General features: G+C 43.0%; 1 protein-coding gene and 1 long non-coding RNA gene across 13 annotated transcripts in view; both read left to right on the top strand.

Annotated features, from left to right (window-relative positions):
- The window catches only part of PTPRT (protein tyrosine phosphatase receptor type T), a 1,113,287-nt gene that overhangs the window by 549,438 nt on the left and 544,888 nt on the right, over nt 1-18,961 (top strand). The window lies entirely within an intron of this gene.
- Nucleotides 11,731-18,961, top strand: part of LOC122448503 — a 31,168-nt gene continuing 23,937 nt past the window's right edge. Inside the window, exon 1 of the long non-coding RNA XR_006271638.1 lies at nt 11,731-11,877. This is a non-coding gene — a long non-coding RNA (uncharacterized LOC122448503). The remainder of the gene's footprint in view (nt 11,878-18,961) is intronic.

Raw genomic sequence — 18,961 nt, 5'->3', positions numbered from 1 at the left:
CACCACATGTGGTTCAGGAGCTGCTGCGGGAGCCAGGGCGTGCTGCAGAGGAGCCAGCATCTGCTGGGGCAGCATCAGATGGACTCATCGCATCCACGTCCTCTTCCTGCAGAGCTTCTTCCCTCCTGCCCACCACACCCAGTTTCTGTGAGTGGTTACCTCAGACCCGCCTATCATTTGGCTGAGGGAAGAGGAGGAGAAAAGAGTTTTCTTCCTTTCCACCTGCAATGCATAGCCTCAGAGGTTCTCCTCCCAAGCTGGATGCCCCGAGTCTCCTCACTGGATGCCCTGAGTGTGGTGTTGGAGTGAAGAGCAAGGGTCCAGTTGGACACCTCTTAGCAGTCCCTGGAGGGGACATCTGGAAGCCCCTTAACTGTTCTTTCTAGAATGTGGCAGCGCTTACTCTTCTTGATTTTTTAGCCTTAGGTTAAGTTCCAAAAAGCCCTATGACACATCCTGTTACGTGTAGATTTTTCTGCCAACCTCTGCTCCCTAGAGCAGCAGTCCCTACCCTTTTTTAGCACCAGGGATGGGTTTCGTGGAAGATAGATTTTTTCCATGGACTGGAGCAGAGAGGATGGTTTCAGGATAACTCAAATGCATTCCATTTATTGTGCACTTTATTTCTTTTATTATTTTGTTGTGATATGTAATGAAATGACTATACAACTCACTGTAATACAGAATCCATGGGACCCCGAGCTTATTTCCTTGTACCTAGATCACATGCACAGTTCACAGTAGGGTTCACACTCCTATGAGATTCTCACGTCATGATCTGACAGGAGACAGCGCTCAGGAAGTAGTGTGAGCAATGGGGGGCAGCTGAAAATACAGATGAAGCTTCAAATGCATTCCCACTACTCACCTCCTGCTGTGGAGCCTGGTTCCTAACAGTATTGGTACTGGTCCGTGGCCTGGGGGTTAAGGACCCCTGCCCTAGAGAACTGGGGCCACCTGGGGGGTGAAGTCAGCAAACCTACCCTGGTCAACACTCCTGCATCCCTCCTTAACCTTGAAGGATGAGTTTGAAGAAAAATTGAGCCACAGAGAGAGGTATTAATGATATAAGCTAACAGTGTTTTTTGTTTGTTTATTAAGCTAGCTGGATTAAAGACATAGCCCCCAAATATATTAAAATTGGATATCAGCCATTCCTGTATCTATGGAAATCTTGAAATAACAACACAAAGAAAATGGATGATTATAGTAATGAAAACAGCTGCTACCCAGCTTGAGTATATACCATACTCGAGGCCTGTTGTACTAAGCTTGTTATGAGTACTATTTTACTTGTAATTCTTGCAGCAACCTAGTGGGGTGTGTATAATTTCCTCCACTGACTGGAAGGTAAGTGACTCACCCAAGGCCATATACCTGCCCAAGTGGCCCAGTTGGGAATTGAACTTTTAATTACATAGTTGTGAAGCTCCAGATCCTTCTCCTATTACCCCTGAAACCCAGCGGCTAAATTATGAAAGCATAAGGCACCATGACCAGAAATGCACTGATGAAAAAAGTTGAATATTAGAAAAACTATTGGTCTAATGCTTCGTATCAGTGGGTCAAAAGATGAAAACCATCATATCTTCTCCAGAGAGACTGAAAAGTAATTTGAAAAAATTCAGCCTTCATTACCGATCAGAATTCTTAGTAAGCTAGGGATGGAAAGGCACTTTCTTATTTCTAGCAGAAAATGTTCTTATAGCCTCAAAGCCTAAGAGAATAAATGAAACAAACAAAAAAAAGCTATTAGAACTACTAAGAGATTTCAGTATTATGGTCAGACACAAAGCAAATAAACAAAAATCAATAGCTATATGCCAGTAATCACCATTATAAAAAAAATAAAATGTATCCTATTCTCAAGTGCAATTAAAATATAAATACTTAGGAGTAAACCAAGAGATGTTCAGAAACTATATGAAACCACACACACTTATAAACTTTATTGAGGAAGATAAAACAAGACCTGAATAAATGGAGAGAGATATATCATGTTGCTGGATTAGCAGATTTAATACTGTGAAAATATCAATTCTCCCCAAATTAATTTATGGGTTTAATACAATTGCAATCAAAGTCCTAATGAGATTCTTTCTGGAACTTGACAAAGTGATTTCAAGTTTGATCTGATAAGAAAAAAAAATTTGATCTGAAAGAAGATATAAGAAAAAGTACTGAAGAACACTTTGAATAAGTGGTAGTTTGGGAGGAGGACTTCAGTGTGAAATATCTGTGTTTATTATAGCTATAATAATTAAAGCCCAGAAAATATTCTAGCATAGAGTGACACAGGCTTTCAAAGTTTATATGAATGGACAATTGCTTAACACATAGTATATTTATAATTGGTTAATAATTTGGAATTGAAATAGAAGGCATTGCAAAGATATCATGATATGCTAAATAAATTCTGGATCGATTAAAAAGTTAAAAGCAGAAAAAGGCAAGAACCAGAAGGAGCTAAAGACAATGTTGTTCTGTACGAGGAGGGACTTACAGTTCATTAAAAGGAAATGCATACACTATTGAGTGACGGTTTACACATTTACTATGTAAAAAGGGAAGAAAAAGATCTTCATGCTATGCTAACAAAATTCAGAAAGCAAATAGGTGAACTGGATATGGGGAAACATGTGACAAAGTAGAGAAAATAGGGATATATTCTTACACATAAGAGCTCTAGCAAGTCAATAAAAATGTCATCATGCTGATTTTTTAAAAGGGCTAAAAGGTATCAATAGGTAATTGCCAGACAAAATATGAATGGTGAAAACAAATTTAAAATGTCCAGTGTCGCACATAATCAAATAAATGCATTTTAACCTATAAGATTACCAAAATATGTGTCCTTTTGAGTGATAATAACCAGCAATGGCAGGAGGATTGAAGCAGGAATTTAGCCAATGGGTTAGTTAACTGGCACAACATTATTTGAGGACAGTTTATTCATTTTTTTCCTAACGAACTAATCACAGCTGCTCTAAAAGAGTTGTATACATAGAGGTCATCACTACATTATTTACAAGGGCTGCTGCTAAGTCACTTCAGTCATGTTCGACTCTGTGAGACCCCATAGATGGCAGCCCTCCAGGCTCCACTGTCCCTGGGATTTTCCAGGCAAGAACACTGGAGTGGGTTGCCATTTCCTTCTCCAATATTTATAAGGGCAAAAACTTGGAAATCACTTAACTGCCCCAATAGGAGCATACATATTTAAGTAAATTTTTATGCATATGCACGATGAAATTCTACACAGGTATTACAAACCATGGTTTCATGGAATATCTAATCGCATAGGTCAGTGTTCATGCTATTAGTTAAAAAAATAACAGCTTACGAAACCACATGTGTAATTACTGTCCCAATTTTTTGAAATATAAATACATAGGCCATGTCTCAGCTGGTGCCAGTTTGTCAGAGCTTTAAAGTACTGAGCAGAACCCCCCATTCATGGTCCTGCACATGGTTTGATCCTGCCCCCAAGACACCCGGAGATTCCCAAGCCAGCACATGTGACCCCTGTTTCCATTGTCTGCCCTCAGTTCCAGAACATCACTGTTTCTTCTGGCTGTGAAACTGGCCCTTCTCTACCACTGCCCCAAAGCTGCATGAACACAAGACTGTTTTCTGCAGCAGCACATCTCTCTTGATGCTTGGGGGTGGGGTGGGGGGCACAGACAAGGGATTGCACTGCTGTGCTACCTAGCAAACAACTCAAAGTCCTTTCGCAGCCTCAAGAGTCCTTTCAGTCAGCAAGGATTCCCGCCCCCCCCACCTTTTCTTCTCATCTCTCTCCTACAGGTGTCGCAAAGTCTTTTTTTTCATTCCCAGAGCAATTTCCAGCTTCAGGTTCAGTCCCCTCTTTGCACATCTTTTGAATTGGGGTGAACATTAAAGGCGAGTCTAGGGAGACTAGCTAAGAGATCTTAACTGAGATCAAAGCCTTTCTTTCAATGAAAATGACCCTCCCTTAAAAAATCTATTGTCTAGGTACACTCCTGTGCCCCACAGACAACATATACAATATATATGGCATATATTTTACATATATAGGAGTATATATGTATATGTGTGTGTGTGTGTGTGTGTGTGTGTATGTATGAGATATTGTGGGTCACTGTAAATGTTTTCTTTGTTTTGCTATGTTACATAAAACTAAACAGCATAAAAGTAGGTTTCCCCCTTAAAGTCAAATTTGAATGGGAAAGATTGTTATACGTTTTAAAACACTCTTGTATAAATGTGAGAGGTTATTTTTATCATACTTAGTAAATCATTGACATTCTTGGAAGGTGCAGGAACAGTTGTGCATTTGCTGAGCCCTGGGATGCAAACCAAGCTTTATGTTTGGCTCAGATGGAGAAGGGGAAAGTCAGATGAGGGGGTCTGCCTAAGCTCCATCTGAGTTGGAATCCAGGTTCTGCACTTAACAATGCTAGACAGCTTTGGGCAATTTGCTTAACTTCTCTGAGCCAGTTTACCCATCTGTTAAATGGGGATGATACTGCTTATCTTATTGGATAGAAATAAAGGTTATCAGGATTAATGATGGCTGTTATTGTGCTGAATCTGCTTGCAGCCCCACAAGGAAGGTACCGTTAACCATCAGCACCATCACTACCAAAGCTTAGAGAGGTTAAGTGCTTTGTTTCAAGTCATGAAGCTTATTAGGAAGTGGCCGAGGTTAGAGTCTATCAAGTTTGACTCTCATCCTTGCTCTTAACCCACCTGGCTAAATAACTAAGTCCTGCACAATGCCTAGAATTTAGTAGGTGTTTAGTAAATTGGAACTTTGGGCAATTTAAGAGATTCTAGAAGCTCTCTTTTTCTCTCTCTGCCCAGGCCCTCCTTACCAGTAAATCCCAAGATCTTCACTACAATGAGTCCAAGGGACAAAGGGTAGACACTTGCTGCATTCCAGCAGGGATCTGGGAGGGCTGACAATTTCAAGAGCTTGTTGTGCACCCTCAGCCAAAATTATATCAGAGCCAGAGGAATCCCAGGGTGTCTTGCCCATCACTGGCATTCTGGAATGTAGAAGTCTCGCTGCACTAAGAATGGGGGAGTCTGTGCATCAGTGAGCAGAGACTTGTCTTGAACAGAGTGTTAATCAGTGGTGGTTTCTAAGTCACCCCCACTACTGGCTTGACCCTCAGTCATTCTGAGATTCTTAAGGGGAACTGTGGCAGGAGCTAAGAGAGGGTGCGTTGGAAGGTCTATGGGGACCTACCAAAGAGTAGATGTCCACCCACCATTGCCATATGGATTTCCCTAGCAGGGGATGTCTGAAATCATTAGAAGCAGATAACTCTGCCAGCGAATCCTTTTCCAGTTGGACCCAGGGCTAAAAGCAGGTGCAGTTGCTGCCACTACCATGATGTGGAGCAAAGGAAAGTCAGATGAGGGCTCTGCCTCCTGCTCCATCTGAGTTGGAACCCAGGTTCTGCACTTAGGATGCTACACAGCTTTGGGCAGTTTGCCATTCTTACTTCTTTGTCCTCTTTATCTTTACACTTGAAAAAAATTAAGCAGCATCAACAGCAAAGCAAATTTTTGAAAACAGAAAATATATCTCCTACACCAATTAACTTTTTTTTGCTAGCGCATATTCCCTTTCAATCACTGACCCATTCTTATGTAATTATGCTCCAGGTCCTGTTTATAGTCTCCTGTCACTCAACACCATGATGTCAATATTTTATACGTTCTTAAGGAATTTTCAACACTGTTTTAATGGCTCCATAATGTCCCATAGAGTCTAACTGCCAAAATTTGCTCAACAGTTCCTGTATTGCTGGATATTTGGGTGTTTCCAAAATGTCACCAACTCTCTGCTTTGTAACCTTCTGTTTGAATGATCCTCTAGGCTGAATTTCAAGGAGTGAGGTATTAAAAAGGTAGAGACATCCTTATGGCTTTTGCTACATTTCACAGATTGCTTTCAGTGAAATAATTATGCTATTTTTTAATGATATGAGCACTTTTAGTGTAACCTTGACAAAATTATATACTACCGTTTTTTAAAAATTTGCCAATTTCATAAGCATAAAGTGATATTTTAAGTCTGCTTTAATTCATGTCTACTTACAACCTCCACTCTGTATTCTCTCTGCCTTGCTCGCGTGTGCCAGCTGCCATGCTAGTCTTTTTTATATTCCTCAAGTCTTTTTTTCTCTTCAGAAACATCACGGCCATCCTCTTTCCTGCCTCGGGGCCTTCGCCCAAGCTGTTCCCTCTTCCTGGAACTCTCTCCCCGCTCACGTTCTTCATCCTCCTCCTTTCCATTTCCCTTTGAAGGTCACTTCACAGAGAGACCTTGCTTGACACCCCTAAACTAGTCTCCTTCCCACTCCCCTTTCGAACCACGTATGACACTGTTCACAGAACTTAACCCAGTTTGTGATGATCTGACCACGTGTTTGCTGCGTGCTCGTCTGTTAGACCTTGCACGCCCCGGACGCTGCCTTCAGCAGTTCCCTGGTCACTAGTGCCGGGAGTCATGCCTGCCACGCAGGAGGCAATCAATAAGTCAGTGTCGAATGCATGGATGTTGCGGAGATGTCCCTGCTGCCCAGCAGACAATTTAGAAAATCAGAAAAATACCTGAACAAAAGTTTTCATGACCCAATAAGGCATTGATTAATGATTAAAAACTATTACCAAGTTGGTGTTTCTAATAGTTTCATGGTTTACATTGAACTCATTAATTAATATGGGCTTTATGTTGCTCTTCGGGATACAGTTAGGTTTGAAATTGCTTGAGGATTTCAAATGTCAAGAATCTGCCTGCTGTGCAGGAGAAGTGGGTTCAATTCCTGGGTCCGGAAGATCCTCTGGAGGAGGGCATGGCAACCCACTCCAGTGTTCTTGGTGGGAAAATCCCATGCGCAGAGGAGCCTGACGGGCTATAGACCCTGGAGTCGCAATAAAGTCAGACACGACTGAGCAGCAGCGAGCCATGAGGACTGCGGAGGGGAGGAGGGAATTATTTATGGAGACGGGAAGGAAGCAGGGAGCCCGACCCAAAGAAGGTGTGCCAAAGAAACCCTTTCAGAGGGAGGAGGGCCCTAGTTGTGAATCTTTTGACCTAGCATAATAGCAGGGCAGACATCCAGACCACAATTCAGGAAACTCACTTTGGGAGGAAAACACCAGTCCTGTGCAGGTGACCAGTACCACCTGTGTTTGTAAATCCTTTATGATGCTATCTTCCGAGAGCCTTTTATAAACACTATCTCTTTGGATCCTCACTGTGGCTCTCAGACTAACCTGGATAATCACCACCGTTTTACTCTGGGGCACACAGAAACTGTCAGGAGTTAGAAGACCTTCCATATATCTCAGATCTTGGGATAACTCTGACATAACATCTTCTGACCCCAGATTTATGAATCCTGCCCTCTGGCCACTGTTGAAGGTTTCAGTGTGCTGGTGAATCTTGGATTTACCTGATAGCTTGGGGGAAAGGTGGAGGGGTAATGGGAGGAGGCAGGAGTTCTGATTAATTGATTCTTTTTTTTTAATTTGAAGGTTAAGCAGAAAATCCATTTAAAGTTAACCCAGACTATTTATACTTAGGATGGTATATGAACTAAACACAATGAAATTGAGCCCAAAGGAATATCCCGAAGAAGAAAGAAGTCAATAATGTGACCCATAATTGCCTTTTATGATTAGTACTGTATGTGCCTGGATCTCTGCACCCACCCCAATGCATTTAATAAAAGCCATTGGCAGCTTAGGCAGCTAAAGGCCTCTAGCAGGCAGTTAAGAGCCATCCCACTGTTTTGAGCTGTCCTGGACTCTGAACTCCCTGAGGACAGAGTCACGTGCATTTCACTTCTGTGTCTGGCTGGTACACCCAGAAGTTTGAAGCAGGGGTGAGCATGCGTCCTTAATTAGATGTGGCTAAGAATGTAATGATATTCTATATTATGGGAATTTTACTGTGATTGTACCATCTCATTGTGGCTTCTCCTTTGTCCTTGGATGTGGGGTACCTTTATTTGTTGGGTTCCAGCATCCATCTGTCGATGGTTATTCAGATGCTAGTTGCAATTTTTGTTGGAGGAGAAAATGAGTGCATGTCCTTCTACTCCGCTGTTTTGGAAGTCATGGAGAATTTAGGATTCAGAATGATTGGGCAGTGGGATACTGTATAATATGACAAGGGCATTAAACTTAATTCTGACCACGTATTTTCAAAGATACCAGATGAAAGATATTACCTAGGAGAGTGCTGGCCCTCTGAGGATAAGCCGTGAACCTTGTCATATGAATGGGATACTGACCAAGATGTTTACTTGCAAGTTAGATAGATTCTGGTCCCTCAGATTGTTCAGACTCTTTTGTACATGGTGGGAAAATTAGGGTGGCTCTTCACATTTCCATAGCATTTTGTAGTAATAAAAGAAATGTGTTTCATTATTTTTATTTAGGGAGATACCTAAAAACACTAAGATAATGTACAGATCACCCATAACCCCACCACTTGGAGATAACTACTCTAAATTTTGATGTAAGTCTTCCAATGGTTTGTTTTTGTTTTCTAATGCAGACATACACATCTGCTTGCATAAAATTAAGCCAACATGTACATGTTCTCTGGAGAAGGCAATGGCAACCCACTCCAGTACTCTTGCCTGGCGAATCCCATGGATGGAGGAGCCTTGTAGGCTGCAGTCCATGGGGTCGCTAAGAGTCAGACACGACTGAGCGACTTCACTTTCACTTTTCACTTTCATGCTTTGGAGAAGGAAATGGCAACCCACTCCAGTGTTGTTGCCTGGAGAATCCCAGGGACGGGGGAGCCTGGTGGGCTGCTGTCTATGGGGTTGCACAGAGTCGGACACGACTGAAGAGACTTAGCAGCAGCAGTAGTACATGTTCTCTAACTGATTTCTTTATTTAGCCATGTATAATGAACATTCTCTTGTGCACTTACTATTTTTGACTTCAGTAAATGCAAATAGGTATTAAGTAGGTTACATGATGAATAAAATAGACATACTCTTGGTTTTTATGGATCCTGAAACTAAGGGAAGGTGTACAGTACATTGAATGTAGATGCAGACATACAGTCTGTCAATATTTGCAGACTCCATGATGGCAAATTCGTCTCCTTGCTAAAATGTAATTGTAACACCAAAATCAATACTCATGGTGTCTTCTCGGTCATTTGCAGACATGCGCAGAGAGGTGAGAAATTCGAGTTGCCAAATGCACACATGCCCAGGTTAAATAAGGATATGCTCTGCCTTCTTATCTCAGCCCTCCTGTAGACAATATCCTTTTCATGGTCTATTTAGTGCCATGTTTTCCCCATTTTTGTGCTTTTTGTTGCTGATTTTTCTGTTTAAAATGACCCCCAAGCAGAGGGCCAACATGCTGTCCCTGAGTACAAGAAGGCTGTGAACGTGTCTTAGAGAAAAGATGCATGTTAGGTAAGCTATGTTCTAGCATGAGTTATAGCTATTGGCTGTGAGTTCAGCGTTAATGAATTAACAACATACATTAAACAAGGTATCTTTAAATAAAACCACATGTAAAACAAGGTTATGTATTGACTGTTTGTCAAAAATGTTGTATCCCAGGCTCTCAGGAGCCTAGGAGCAATGGCTCAGTATTCACTAATTCAGAGCCGCTTTTAGAACATAACTATTGCAAATAGAGACAAGCAACTTTATGTGTATACAGATCAGTAAGGTGGAGGGTGGTCAGGAAGATATAATTTAGGTTCTTTGGCTCTTTGTTGCTGTCTAGCTCTTAAACCTACTGAAAAACAATTTTCCAGAAAATGTAAAATCATGACTCTTTCCAGAAGTAAAGATCAATGTGATTTTATTTAATTCATTTATGAGGAAACCAGTGAAGTGTCACAGCCAGTACAGAGGAAGATCCAAAAATCAGACACATTTATAGATGAGGAATATTGAGGGGAATACGTGAATAGAGGCAAAACTGGCTTTCTTTTTCTCTTTGGGAAGGGAGAAGATTGTCCTTTCTTGGGACAGAACCATTTCCATGTCTGTAGGTGAAAATTATTCTGTATTGCTGTCTGTTATGTAAAACTTGCAGGGCTGTAAAGTAGCTCTCATAGAATCAGAATCAGATCACAAGACAACTTGTGCCCTAGACAATGCATAAGTGAAAGTGAAAGTCACTCAGTTGTGTCCGACTCTCTGTGACCTCAGGGACTGTAGTCCATGGAATTCTCCAGGCCAGAATACTGGAGAGGGTAGCCTTTCTCTTCTCCAGGGGATCTTCCCAACCCAGGGATCGAACCCAGGTCTCTCTTATTGCAGGCGGGTTCTTTACCAGCTGAGCCACAAGGGAAGCCCAAGAATACTGGAGTGGGTAGCCTATCCCTTCTCCAGCGGATCTTCTTCTCCAGCGGACCCAGGAATTGAACCAGGGTCTCCTGCATTACAGGAGGATCCTTTACCAACTGAGTTATGAGGGAAGCCCATAGTTGTCCACAGAAGCTCGCTCCCCTCCCCCAAAGCCAGGGTGGTAAATGTGACCTGTCTAGATAATGTGTGGTGATAAAGAAGGGAACCCTGAACAAGGCCACCACCACCACCATCGTGAGGCTGGGTTGCAGATTCAGACCCAGCAAAGCAAACCATGAAGCAAACCAGCTAGAGGGGCAGGAGAAAAATGTGGAACCTTTGGGGTAACAGCAAGATTGAGGATGGAGACAGTGGTCAACTGCTTGAAGTTCGAGTAAGATGCACTCTAAAAGGACTGGCACCTTTGTGACCCCTGGTGAGTTAATATGAGTAACTATTATGGAGTACAAACAGGCAGAAGCCAGAGTGGCCTAGAACAGGTGAACCAGGGGTGAAAAGTGGAAATTTTGATTTAAGTCTTTGTTTTGAGTCATGTCTTGATATGCTTTTAATATGGATGTACCATTGATTTTATACTAACTTCTATTTCTGGACATTTAAATCTTTTCTAATTTTTAAGAAATTGCTATTACTATCTTTTAGATACAAATATGTATGCACATATTTAATATTTTTCCTAGAATAAATTCCTAGAAGTGTCATTGTTGCCGGGTTAGCGAGCATCTCTGAGACTTAGACAGTCCGTCCACAATTCGATCAATTTACACCTTGTCCTCAACAGCGGATGAGCCAGTTTGTTTCTTTGGACATCTCATCTATAACTATTATAAGTCTACATCCTCTCTTTGTTCTTCTCCATTTCCCTGAGACAATAACTCTGCAAATAAGTGGTTTGGTGTTTGTAGCTGATAATCAATGACTGTTATTTCTTATCATCACTTACAAGTCAGGGCCCCCTATTTGGAGCAGAATCAATTCTTTCCCTTGTTGGCATTAACACATGTCAAATATTTGCAGGTTCTTATCTTTCTTTAGGCTTGGCTTAGCAGGCTCTGAATTTTTAGCACCTGACATTTTCCCTCCCAGATTCATTCCTCTATTTTCCTTAGGGGATTCCTGTCTTCCTCGGCTTTTCATCCATTTAAGCACGACCATGCCTCCATATCCTAGAAAAATTCCATCTTACCCGGGTCAGTGGGGGGATTTCCACCCTGGCCTCCCTGAGGGCTGCATTGTCAGCTGGTTTCCAAATGAAAACTCTATCTAGCTTCTTGAATCGTATACCCTCTGTTTCTCATCTCTGATTTCTGCACTTGGTGTTTCTTCTTTAAAAATTAATTTTTATTGAAGTATAGTTGGTTTACAATGTTGTGTTAATTTTTGCTATACCACAAAGTGAATCAGTTACATGTTTACATATATCCCCTCTTTTTTGGATTTCTTTCCAATTTAGTTTAGCACAGAGCACTGACTAGAGTTCCCTGAGATATACGGTAGGTTCTCATTAGTTACCTATTTTGTTCTTGTGGTTCTTTAGTCACTAAGTCATGTCCAACTCCTTTGCGACCCTGTGGACTGTAGCCCACTAGGCTCCTCTGACCGTGGAGTTTTCCAGGCAAGAATACTGGAGTGGGTTGTCATTTCATTCTCCAGGGGATCTTCCCAACCCAGGGATCAAACCTGTGTCTCCTGCACTGGCAGGCAGATTCTTTACCACTGAGCTACCAGGGAAGTGCTATCTATTTTATAAATAGTATCAGTGGTGTATATATGTCAACCCCAATCTCCCAATTCATCCCACCACTTGCTTCCCTCCTTGGTGTCCATGTGTTTATTCTTTACATCTGTGTGTCTATTTCTGTTTTGCAAATAAGATCATCTATACCATTTTTCTGAATTCCACATAAATATATACATATTAACATGTGATATTTGTTTTTCTCTTTCTGACTTCATTCATTCTGTGTGACAGTCTCTAGGCCCATCTTAGGACTGTGTCTTCTTGCCCATTTCTCTCTTCATTACATATTATGCTCTCTGGGTATGTCTTACCTGTTTCCATTGCTTCAACACGTTACCACCTCTCTTCTGAGCTCCGGGTATGCACACTTAACTGCTTTTTCTACCTGCTTTATATCCATCTCACCCCTAAGGTTGAATACCCAAAATGGCCTGCCTCTATTTGATAATAGAGCAGCCTGCCTACTGCGAGTTCAGGAAGTCATCTGAGATCCTTCCCTCTCTCTCTCCCTCCTCTCACACCAGATCAGCCATCCTGTTTGCAGGGCAGCAAAGGAGACGCGGACATAAAGAACAGACTTTTGGATACGTGAGGAAACGAGAGGGTGGGATGATTTGAGAGAGTAGCATTGAAACGTATACATTACCGTATGTAAAACCGATAGCCAGTGGGAATTTGCTGTGTGATGCAGGGAACCCAAAGCCACTGCTCTGTGACAGTCAAGACTGGTGGGAAGGGGTGGGAAGTGGGAAGGAGGTTCAAGGCGGAGGGGACACATGTGTGCCTATGACTGATTCATGTTGATGTAGGCAGGAATCAACACAATATTGTAATTATCCTCCAATTAAAAATGAAACAAAATTTTTTTTAAAAGCCTAGGAAAAACAAAAACTGTCCATTTCCCTGCTTCTGCCCCCTCTTTCCCAGTTTTACTCTCCTGTCCACCTATGTGACTGGCATATTCTTTGCCATCAGAATTCTTTGAGTCTCACACTGGCTTCTACACCTATTACCAATCTTGTCTTACCAGTCTTTTGAGACCTGTTAAGTTTCTAAGGTGGATTATTATTTTCATTTCTTTTCCAATAAGTGATGTTGTATTTTTAAAATGTAATTTCATTTTGCTCTATCTGTATCTTTTCTTTTTTGATCCATTTCACTGAGCCCTTGCAGGATGGGAGGGACATCTGCAGACCCTCTTGCCACTAGGACCAAATAGAAGGGACACAGAAATGACGTTACTGGATCCATTGGCTTGTGATGCTGAGACAACAGCCTCATGGTGACCAAATGAGTAAATGAATTTAAATGCATCGGACAGCAGTACAATAAGATGTTGTCTGTACATCTTTCTTCAATGCCAGTCATACTGATACTCTTGCCCTGGTGTTAGTGGGTTTTGGAAGCAACAAGGTATTGGGGGAAGAGTGTGATTTTCCAGATTCAAATTATCATCTCAGTGCTTAGTGGTGGCGGTGTGACCCTGGGCAAATTACTAAACTTCTCTGGACCTTCATTTCCTCATCTATAAATTCAGAATAATTGTCCATCTCCTTGGGCTGTAATGAGGCTTGAATGAACACGTAAGTATAAAGAGGGAAAGGTTGTGATTGGGGGGGGTGGGGGGCTGATGTTGGCTGGGTGTGTTGGCTGGGAGTGCAGTGAAGATTTACTTTTTTGTTTCCCATCTCCGTCTCCATGGAAACCCTATGGCCTGAAGAGCTTCATGCCCTCAGTGAGCATATCCCCAGGGGGAGAGCAGCCCTGGGTGTTTGGTGTGCTATGTTCTCATTGTGCCTCTTCCCTGTTCCACTGGAGCTTTCAGAGATTCTCTCCCTAAGTCCCCCCGCCCCCGCCGCCCCGTCTGCCTGTCTGGATGATTTGTCTTCTCCATCCCTACACTTGCCGTGGTGGGAGGGGCCTCCTCTTCTCTCCTTTGGATCTGCCCTCTAGCCTCTCCTTCCTGTTCCCACTCACAGCCCGGCCTCTCCCTGCTGCGTGTCCTCGCCACCGTCCATCCTCCATGGGACAATGATGATGTCTGCTCCAACACAGACCTGGCCTTATTTCTTCCCTTGTTTACATCATCCCCATGTCCCCCCACAGCCCTTAGAGTGACCTCCATACCCTGCCTGCCACTCAAGGGCCTTTACAAGCTCTCCCAACCTTCCCTGTCCTGCCCACCTGCCTTTCCAAGCTCCTTTTCATCCTTTGACACTGTGGCCAGGAGATTTAAGGGCTTGCAGGAATGTTTGAAGACTGGAAAAGCAATTTAATGGCTCAAAAACGTGTAGGAAAACTGTATTGAAGCTAATCAGCCTTTAATTCTATATCTGCATGCCTATGTTTTATATACACACATATACATATGTATATACATATGTGTGTGTGTGTGTATATATATATATATATAAAAATGTATATATCTTCCCTGGTGGCTCAGATGATAAAGAATCTGCATGCAGTGCAGGAGACCTGGGTTTGATCCTTGGGTCGGGAAGATCCCCTGGAGAAAGGAATGGCTACCCACTCCAGTATCCTTGCCTAGATAATTCCATGGACAGAGGATCCTGGGAGGCTAAAGTCCATGGAATTGTAAAGGATCAGACACGACTGAGTGACTAAGCATACATACATACATACATACATACATACATACATATGTGTGTATGTGTGTGTGTGTGTGTAGTCAATTCACTGTTCAAAATTTTTATTATATTTAGCAATAAACTATAGGCTAGCTTTTCTCAAAGACTGAGAATTCCCCAAGGAACAAAATGGTTGGAGAAAGCATAGGTGATGATAAGTTACTGTTATTAGGAGCCAAATAATATTGAGCCAATAATAATAATATTGGGAGCCAAATTGGGGAAAAATTATTTTTTAAATATTTCAAAATAATTTTATGACAAAAAATTATACTTCATGTTGGAGATGGAATGGAGGTGCATCTTAATGTGATATGAAGGAGGGCTCCAAAACTAGACTGGCTCATGAAGATGATAGACTGCCTTGGGTTTCCTGTTGACCTTGACCTGCAGCCCCTTACTCCCTAGCTGCCTATTGCCACGTGTTTTCACCTTCTGATTATAAGACCACCTGCCTTTACTTTTTTTCCCCTGACCACTCAGTCCTGTGATATTTGATGCTGTAAACTCCTCAGGGCTAAGAAGGTGTTAGCCTTGCTCCCTGCTGGTCCCTGACACAAAGTACAGAACTTTGCACCAAGTGTAGGCTCTCCATGTTGTTAGTGGGAAGAGCATCGCTGGGTGGTCCTGGGGGGAGTCATTATGGAGAAGGGCAATGTGGAGGAGTTTGCCTTTTTTGGGGTGCTCAGGGCTCAGCATGACTATTCCCAGACCCATTTAGATCATTCCATCTTGTACACCCCATGTGAACAGAAGGACACGCTGCTCAGAAACTCTGCACTAAGCAATGTGACACAAAGGTGGAAAAGGTGAAGCAAAGGTGAGCGGTCTTGGTTAAGAGCCAAGGGGCTTGGCGAGGTGAGGGGCTTGGTTACGAGATCAGGCCCTTGACTTTGCCTGACCTCAGAGGCTCCTTGGGCATCAAAGTCTTCTGTGGCTTTCATGGCAGAAAAGAAAGGCGTGGGGGCAGGGTGGGTGCTGAGAGCACTGAATGCAGTTTCCCAGAGGCCCTGGGGATCACGTGTTGAGGGTGAGGCCGCTGTTCCAGGTGGGAAGCAGGCACGGACCTGGATGGCAGGTGGGGACACGAGCCATCCTGTGAGTCACAGGGGCCTTCAGTGGACACAGGCTGGCAGTCAGTGACCACAGCGACTCTGCACACTGCCCCTCAGCAGATTCCTCAAGGGCAGGGACCTTGTGTCTTTGAAGCTCTGGTCCCCTAGCGCCCAGCACAGCCTGACAATGAGCAAGTACTTGGAAAGGATTTGCTGGACTAATGAGAGGTCCCACCACGCAAACGGCAGCGCAGTTCAGAGCATACGGTTCCCCCAAAGGAGTCTCTCCAAGTGTCCTGATTTCATAATGAATGTTTCCTGGGCCATTTTTGTCATTAGACTAGACTAGAAATAGAATATATGGCAGGCATTTTTCTTCATTCTCTAATTAAACATTAATAGCACTTGGAGAGGCATAATCATGCTGTTTTTAAAATTGAGGAAGAAACTCAGAGAAGGAAGTCACTTGTCCACTAATAAGCTAGTGTGAGGGCAGACCCAAGCTCTGAACACTGGATGAAGCCTCTGGTCTGTCCCGGCTCTACAGTATCACGTCCCTTGAACATCGTCAGCAACCTTCTAGAAAGGAGCCTGCTCTCCGACGCAGAGAATCCTCACTGGATTTGCAGTCACAGCAAGTGGGTTTCAGACCTGCCCTTGCCTCTGTCCCTTAATAAGTGTTGCTAATGTCTCTGAGCTTCTGCTTTCTCATCTGTAAAATGGGAATGAAGTGTGACCACCTCATAGACTTGGAACTCGGACTAAATGGACACCATTTAAGAACATACCTGGCACAGTTGTTGGCACAGAGAAGGTAAACGACTGCTAATTGGTTCTGATGTTAGAAATCAATTCTATAGTATGCCTATGTTTTCTTGTGTGTGACTTTGGTGAGCAGTGAGGTTTGGATGTGTTCATTCATTCCTGTATGATCCAGTTTAATATTTTTCTGTTGTCTCCTGCAGTGTCATCCCTGTTGGACTTTGTCTCTTTAAAGGCATTTATTCTATTCTTTCACAATGATATATATAAAACCGACTTTCCTTATGAAGTCTTTTTTTTTGCATATAGAATCCTATGTAATCTAACACCATCCAGATATAAGAGCCATTTAGTTGCATATGTAAAAGGACCCATTTGAAAAGAAAAGGAATAAGCCTTTATGTGCTTGGGGGCCTTTCTGGGGAAGTTCAGAGAAATGGAAGTGCACACACTTCCTCAAGAAATTCAGTGTTACTGGGGTCTCTAAATTGTGTTATTTTCTCACTGTACATGAGGCCTCATTGCATTTGCTTTATATCCTAGTCATTCTTTGTCACAGTGGCAGAGATGAATATTTTCTTCACTGTAGTTGTTTTCCTAAGAAGCTAAAAATATTGGAAGGAAATTGGTTTTTTCTCTTCTGCTTTATCTTTGCATAACTATTCTCAGGGATCTCGGAGAAGCGTAGGAGATGACCTCTTTTTTATTGTCGCTGTAGCGCCAAGACAGAAACACAAGCAGCAGGCAATAAAAGCAACCCTGGCCTCTGAGACTGTCTACTGGAACTGTCAAGATGATGGTTGGACTGAATCCACTGGTCAATTCCAATTTAGTCCAATCCCTGATTTGACATGGCCTCCACCCCGGCAGCCCAGTGACCGATTGTTTTTCATGATTGATGGAGGTGACAGATTTATTTTAAAACTGAGGCCGATTTTTCAGGACCCTGATGAGCTTGGGGAGATGGACGGGGGTGGGGGGTGTATAGCAGTGAGGAAGAATACTCCTTTGTTAATGGCCTCTGTCAGTGACTTCTGTGAAAGCCTCAACAGTTCAGGAAGCCCTCTGTTAGGAAAGCAATTGGCAGGATATAGGATATTCGGTAGGAAAACCTGGATTTCCAGTCCTGGTTCTACTGTTTCCTTGGGCAAGTTTCTTAATTCCTCTGTGTTTTTGATCACCAATTTTTAAAAAAGAAATTAACCAGGTAGAAGAGACTGCTAGTTCCCTACCCAATGTTTGTTCACACCTTCTTCCTTACTGACATCAGAACTGAATCTGGCTGTATTTCCCAGCACTGCTTGCAGCTGAGTGTGGCCACATGACCAAGTTCTGACCAATGAGATGTAAGCAGAGTGGTGGGTGGGACTTCCGGGAGAACTCTGCAGTCAAGGAGGAAAATACTTCTTGCCGCGAATGCAACTTAAACCTATGGGCTCTTCAGTTGCTTTCACATATAACCAGCGGACTAAAAACTTTCCTCAGCCAGTGACTGTACCTTTTGGACTCCAAAGAACCTGCAGCTACTTCTGTAGCGTTGGGCTTCAACTAGGTAAGAATGTACGTCAGTGAACTCTGTTTAGTGTTGGTGTGGTTTGAATGTTTCTCCTCACCTGAGTGCCGTCTTCCTACCGCCGTTGTAAACATTAACAAGTGCTTTAATATGAGACAGAAGGTTGCTGAGGCTGACTGGTCCTGTGAGGGCTTCTCTCTCTGCCAGGCCTCATCTGCTGGGAGGACAAAAGGAGTCTTGGAGAGCTGGAAGGGTGGTGCAGGAGCAGGGAAGACCCCAACACCTCTTATTTTTCTTAATGAAGTACGTTTATGAAGGACCCCCAACAGGAGCGGCAGGGGTATCAGCTCTTACTGGGCCATTTTGTCCCGCAACGGCTCTGCTTTCAATATGGCTGCCGACAACCCAGCCAATTAAACTACAGGCCCCAGATGTGTGGGGGCTGTGGAAGAGTTCCATAGAAACCCCAGGCAACTTAAGGGTCAGCGTCTTCCCCAGAGCATCAGAGGAGAGTGTTCTCAGCTGGGCTCTGAGGAAAGCCCGGCTGAGCCGCTGCTCCCAGGTGTTGTGGATACCATGATGAGGGGCCAGAAGTTTCTTGGGATGCTTAACTCAGAGGAGAAAATCCTCCTTTTGATATTACTTACTGATTTGTTTTTCCTCTGACCACCTCAGATGTGATATGCAATATCTTGTGATAAAAGCAGAAATCAAGATAGTCTTATTTCCTGATCCTGAAATCTGAGAGGAACTGGCCACAAGAACCTTGGCTTAGTACGCATTGGCTGGTGTCAAAGATGCTGTCCTTGTTAGTGGGTTCAAGAAGGTGCGGACACAGACACAGCCTCCCTTATCTTGTCTCCTGCCTCTCAGAGGCACCAAGG

Source organism: Cervus canadensis, chromosome 10 (assembly GCF_019320065.1).
Source record: "Cervus canadensis isolate Bull #8, Minnesota chromosome 10, ASM1932006v1, whole genome shotgun sequence".
Taxonomy (NCBI): domain Eukaryota; kingdom Metazoa; phylum Chordata; class Mammalia; order Artiodactyla; family Cervidae; genus Cervus; species Cervus canadensis.
Note: the sequence above shows the minus strand (reverse complement) of the source record. Positions and strands in the feature narration are given on the sequence as shown.